The sequence below is a fragment of the Vicugna pacos genome, chromosome 3 (assembly GCF_048564905.1).
Source record: "Vicugna pacos chromosome 3, VicPac4, whole genome shotgun sequence".
NCBI lineage: Eukaryota > Metazoa > Chordata > Mammalia > Artiodactyla > Camelidae > Vicugna > Vicugna pacos.
This window is the reverse complement of record NC_132989.1, coordinates 88621571-88628138: the sequence shown is the minus strand read 5'-3', so window position 1 is coordinate 88628138 and position 6568 is coordinate 88621571. Positions and strand designations below refer to the sequence as shown.

Sequence of the window (6568 nt, the reverse complement as noted above, 5' to 3'; positions counted from 1 at the left end):
TCCAAGGTAGTGTGACTCTTTGGAAAGAAAATCAGGGCACTATCTCAGATGTCTTGAGCCAGGGTCCAGGAATCCTTGTACCACTTTACGTTGATTATTACTGATAAATAAGTGTTAGTTCCCTTTTTTCTCTCCAGTCCCTGGTAAATGCCCAACACTGGCCCAATAACCATTCACCATGCTGCCTTCGTGATGTCTACTATAGTCTGCTCTCTGATTGCAAACTCTGGAAATAAACTTGGCATTATCCCAGACTCTGCTCCTGCCAAGTCCAGTTTCATCAGGGAGTCATAAAGAACAGCAATACACATTTTTACTTTAATGTTCAAAGAACACTTCTGGATCATTGAATTTTGGACAGCATTTCATCTGTGGGATGCAAATTATTCTAATTAGAACAAGTTTACCTTATAAAAAAGAACACCTGCTTTTTCAGGGTAACATCCCTTAAATAGTATTGAATGGAATAAAATTAAATTTTGCTTGCATTTAATAGTAGTTAGGAAAGGATGAAAAAGAAACAGGGAATTATGTTTGCCACTAGGGAAAGCACTGGATGGTTACAGAATGTTGTGGAAGGAATATTTTAGAATTTTATACGGGGTGCATTTGTACTGTGTACACTCAATAAAGAAAATACAAAAGAAATAATGTCATATAAACCTTGGTAAAGCAATTCTTCATTGTTGATATTCTGACAATGAACTACTCCTTTCAGAAATACAATTAAATAGTCAAGAACTGAGATTTGCCTTATACATACAGTAAATTTCCCAGATAACTAAGGTTTTCAGCTCCAAGATGAATCACTGTGTTTGTTTCATTATTCATAGAGTCTTAATGACTTTTGATGAGCATCCATTATTGAAATAAAATACTAGGACTGTATTTTAGGCTTTGTGTCTCTTCCTCTGTGGCACTGAGGAGTCCAAATTTACCAAACTTTTAGTATTTTTCATACTTCTAGTTGTTGATTTCCATGAGAGATGAAACCGGTAAGTAAACCTGTGGAAAATTGTATGCCCAATAAATGAGACTCTGCAATATGTCCCTGTAAAGTGCCTGGCCGCTTGCAGGGACCCTGGGAGACTTTTTCAGTGATTTTAGGAGAACTCTGAGTTCACGTATTTGCTAAAAGTTAGAGCTCCCCATGAATTACCAACAGTTAACTCCATACTCTTCATGAAGTTGGCGGAAGAGAAAGTTGGCAACTGTGCTACTTTGGCTGCCACAACAAAATACCATAGGCGGGGTGGCTTAAATCACAGAAATTTATTTTCTCACTGCCCTGGAGGCTGGAAGTCCCAGATCAAGGTCAGGCAGGGTAGGTGCTGGTGGAAACTTTCCTCCTGGCTTGTAGATGACCACCTTCTAGCTGTGTCCTCAAACAGCAGAGAGAGAGAACGAGCTTTCTGCTGTCTCTTCTTATAAGGACACGAGTCCTATCATACGATGGCCCCACTTTTATGACCTCATCACCTTAGTTACTTCTTTAGAGGCCTCATCTCCAAATATAGTCATACTGGGGGCTAGAACTTCAGCATAAGAATTTAGAGGGAGATACAAACATTCAGTCTATAACAGGTGATTAAACTAAATAATCATATTTTTATTTTTCATATTATTTTGTGTATAATTTATTTTTATATTATTATTTTAATTAATCAGGTTATTATTGTACTAGACAGTGATGTGTGTGGAAATTCTTCTGAGATATTTATTTTAGCATCATTTGAGTATCAATTTGTAGTCACACTCAGAAATGGCATCTATTCTTTGAGTATCTTAAAAGAAGATATCAAAGTACTATGGCTGGCAGTTAACTTTTAGACTCAAGTCTTTTAGTTTTCATCATATATTTTGTTAGTACTAGAGAAATCTATAAACACAGGAGTAACCTTTACTATTATCAAACACATTTGTCTCTCAAGGTCAGAGTAAAAGCTGTGTTAAGCATTTCTATTGTGAGATTGATATTACTGCTTGAGGAGGTGAATGAAAGAGCAAAATTCACTGACCAAATTTGTTTTTCAGTACAGTCTCCAAATAAGAATGAGGCTTGATTGCTATGAAGATTTCCCCTGGGTTTTCTTTAAAAGGTTATAATGTTAGTTTTCAATGACTGTCCTTAATACAGCAGTTGTGAAACCAATCAAGTGTAGTGATCCTTCATCTGGAAATTTCTCAGACTTCATCTAATGGATCTTTAAGTTGTTTGTACAGATCACGGGTCAATGAATTAAGCTACTGGTTTTGTTCTTGGTGGTGATGTTTAATGGGATGGTGCAAGAAACAGAAAGCTCTATGACTTTTCTTCATAGGAAAGTAAATATACATTATGAATATTTTTCATTTGTATTCTATAATGATACCACTAGTCCTTCCTTCCAGCATGACTATTTACTTGTCTTCAATCAACAGACAGCTGAGTGTACAGTGATTGCTAATCTAGCTGAGCACTTACATCCCCAGTACTTCTCAAACTACAATGTGTAAGTGAACCATTCAGGGATAACGTTGAATTGTCCTTTCTAACTCTCAGGTCCAGTAGGTCTAGGGTGGAGCCCTAAATTCTCCAACTCTAGAGGTGATAAATGGATGTTTCTAGCCCTCACCACACTTTGAAGAGCAAGGCTCCAAAAGGCCCTAGGCACAATCATTTCTCTTAAAAACTTACAAAATATAAATTGGTACAATTGTTACAGAAACGACAGGCCAGCCAAGAAACAAGCACCACTCGGAGGGTTGGAGTACTCAGATGTATTACGCCGGTGGGCTCAGAGGGGCTTCTGCTCCAAAGCTCTGAGCACCACCAAGACGTGCGCATGAGGTTTTATAGGGTAAAGTACAAGCTTGGGGTATTCAGCCAATAGGCATGGAACAGCTTTAGCAGCATCATTATCACAAAAGTGGAGGCAGGGAGGCAGCAAACCAACATTCCAAAGCCAGATATATATCTTTGAAAATCCAGCTGGCTAGCAAAAAAAACATGAACAGCAAACCAACACTAATTAACTTAGATTTACAAGTTAGTCCGGCAGAACTCAGATCAGTATTACGATACTTAGATTTGTTAGCCCAGCCCAGCCTCTCCTTCACATTCCTAGACTTGTGAGTTATCTTGTTAGACCAGCCTGGCTTTTCCTTCACACAATAACATTACTCTCCTCCTCCCTACAGGTGCTTTGAGGATTGATGAGATTACATATGTCGAGCAGCTGCTACAAGATAGTTCAAAAATGATAAAACCTGCCAGTTGAATAAACAAGAGACATTGTCTATTATACTTAATTTTATGTGGCTTTACTTACCTAATGCTGTGAGTTTGAAGGGCATGTTATGGTTAGCATGGGCATGTTGATATGAGTTTGCTGACCACGGTAAACTCTAGAAACATGAGACTTTATTTCCGAAGTGGGAGTAAACTCATCAGTGGTGTTCAGTCACAGTGATAACAAAATAAAAGCAATCATTTCTTCTGGCAAAATTAAAGTCTTGGAAACCAGGGTGGACATTTTTGCAGTGATATAGATTTGACTTGACGAGGGCATGCGGGTAATAGTTGAAGTAATGAAAACGTGGAAAGAGAGACCTCTGCTTACTGAGTGCCTACTCTCTGCCAGCAACATGCTTTATGTTACAGTGGTTGCATGTCAGAATCATCTGGGAGACTCTCAGATGCATGCACACATGTCCAGGTCTCACTCCCAGACCTCACTAGAATCTCTGCAGGAGGGTCCAAGCAAATCTTCTTAACAGCTCTTGAAAGCCTTTCCCTCTGTTACAGCAGGTGCACCACTGTTTGCCTGGGAGACTTCCTCTCCCTAGAACACCTAGAGGGAGATCTCCACTCCTTCCTTTTCTCACTGTTCCTCCTCCAGCCTGGACACCTTCATGTAACATCCCCCAGGGAAGAGATAAGTGGTTACAGCAGACATCTGTACTCTGCTCCTCTGATAGCCTTCTGTTTTATTCTCAAAATCCTAGATTTAAAGTAAAAGATATTTTTAAATTAACTGTTTTTTGCCTTTACCTCTCTGCTCTACCTAATTCCTCTAAGGCAATGTAGATGCCTCTGCCTCCTAAGGGAATATTCAGGAGGTGCAGATGAGGAAGAGGTGCACACAGTTCAATACTGCACGGTCCTTCTTCACTACACTAAATGGCCTGAGTCAGGGGACGATTCCAGGTCTGACTGAGTCCCAAGTACCTATTATTCCTGCTCTGCCCTGCTGCCAAGTGTTGCAGGCTCTCTAGGAAAAAGCAATTAAATTAATAATGACTTTTTTGTTTTTCCTTTCCTAAGGCAGGAAAGAAATAAAAATCGTTATTTCATCTCAGCGGACCTGCACCCTGAAATACTAAGGTAAATTACAGCGCAGCAGTCGTAGCAGCGTCTTCATCTTAAGCCGGGAGGCTCTCACCACAGGTCTCATTTTCATCATACATCCCCATCCTTGCTTCCTATTTTTGGCCCAACTCAGACTTTAAAAATCGAAGAGCATCCTTTCTTACAGATCTTTCTCTCCCACTTCTGCCTGTTCAAAGGGTCTCCTGTGCCTCTTACCTGTCTGGGCTGGTTAAATCTCCCTTCTATCAGAGCACAGTTTGTAAACTTTTAGCTTCTCAAAATAGAAGAATTGAGTTGACCCAGTTAAAAACCTGTATGTATTAATAATCCCATCACAATTCTGTATCCCTGTTCAAAACTGGCATTTCCTCACTGTGTATGTTTCCTTCATCTGTGTTCTTTTAAAGTCTTAAATGCATATAGTATTGCATTGCTCTCTGTTCTTTCTCTGGAGCTTCTCTAAAATATGTCTATTATAATTTCCTGGGGACAGTGATTCTCAAGCTGTGCTCACACATTAGAATCTCTTGAGGGCTTTAAAAAATATTGTTGCTTGGGCCCAATTAAATCAGAATCTTTGGGGTAGGATTAAGGTGTGAGTTTATTTTTAAATGTCAGAAATGAGAATTGCTACTGTAGGTCATGCATTGTTTCGAAAATGTCCCTCCTCTTTTCCTTGAAATTACTAACAACAACAAAACAACCCTAGACCACAAGTTTAGCCAGAGGGAGCCCTAGCAAGGTTTGGAGGCCTAGAAACTGGACGGCTCCCAAGAGACAAATTTGGAAGTCACAGAAATGTAAGATCTAATTCAACCAAGGATATTTCCTCAGTTACTAGGTACTATATTTACAGTCCTTGTCTCAGCTAAATCTCCTATGCCTGCAGGAAGTACCTCTTGCTCAAAACGAATGTTTTAGGTGATTGAAGATCAATGACTGTGTTTCTCTGGTCTGCACAGAAGCCTGTGGGGAGAAGAGCAGAGCCAGGCAGGCCTTAATTGTCTTCTCCACTCTGTCCCCACCTGACCCTTAAATTTTCCAAGGTAAACATGTTCTTTTCGGATGTACTAGTAAAAGGCCCAGAATTTCTAGTTAAACCCCTGCCACTGGGGCACCAGGCACAGGAGTGCTGTGGGGTTGGCTGTGGTTCTGAATTTGAGATTAGGCAACAGGCAACTCACTCATCATAATACTGCTTTTTATCTTGAACGTATCACTAACCAAGCTGGGCCTCAGTTTCTTCACAGTCAAAAGGATAATAAGCAAAGTGCCATACATATCTCAATGGATTTTGTAAAGTGAGACAATCATACAGCTAAGGGCTTGAAAAACTACAATGTACAATTCAAACAAAAAATGATTTTGATCACTGTGATTATTTATGAATGATGAGTTTTGTCCATGTTATTCCTTTTTTTTCTTTTGGCTAATTTTTGCGATAGAATGAAGTTTGGAAGGTACAAACAAGGGTAAAAAAAAGCCTCACTACGGTACATTAAATGATATGAACACATAGAAAAGAATTTTTAAAAAAAGAAAAGAAAAGGAAGACCTCCTGGGTGTTTGTGATGACAATGATAATTTGGGGAGAATGAGGGAAAAGAGTACTTTTTTAAATTTTGCTTTATTTCAAAGTTTACCTCCTGATGAAACATACTAGTTCTCCCTTTAGCAAACCTTTGGCATTGTTTAGGGTAGAAGTGGCTGACTTTTAATTTAAGTTGAATTCTCGAAACTTCAGAAGGAACTTTTGTTGCTTCCTAAGCTAAAATAAAAATCCCGTCTTTACCCTTATTCCATTCTCAAGGGAAATTTCAGTTCCTCAGTACAGCCCCCAGGACATGCTGCTGAAAAGCTGTTTGGCTGCTTTAGAGAAAAAGATCTCAAACTTCCCCCGAGATGCCACTATGACTGCTCATTTCAGATATTTATGAAAACAGAATGTTTTCATTCTCCAAATAATTTTTCAGAGACACATTTTCCAAAGAGATCATTAATATTAAAATCCAAATCAGAAATTACTTACCAATAAAGAGATTAACCTTATAACAAACCAGGAAAGTTGTGAAACGTTTTGTGACTGACTACCTAAGGCTTCTGTCACAGACAAGAAAATGGTAATACCCAAGGGAAAACGTGTTCCAAAGCCATCAGGAAGAACTATGTTCCGTTTAATTCCTGCCATGGTTACTCTTCTATACTGTTTTATGAAAT

General features: G+C 39.0%; 1 long non-coding RNA gene across 1 annotated transcript; it reads left to right on the top strand.

Moving 5' to 3' along the window:
- The first annotated feature begins 1516 nt into the window (after window positions 1-1516).
- On the top strand, window positions 1517-3291 carry LOC140689769 (uncharacterized). Its single transcript, XR_012064860.1, has 3 exons — window positions 1517-1584; window positions 2392-2492; window positions 3181-3291. It is a non-coding gene; the product is annotated as an uncharacterized lncRNA (long non-coding RNA).
- Window positions 3292-6568: the final 3277 nt, after the last annotated feature.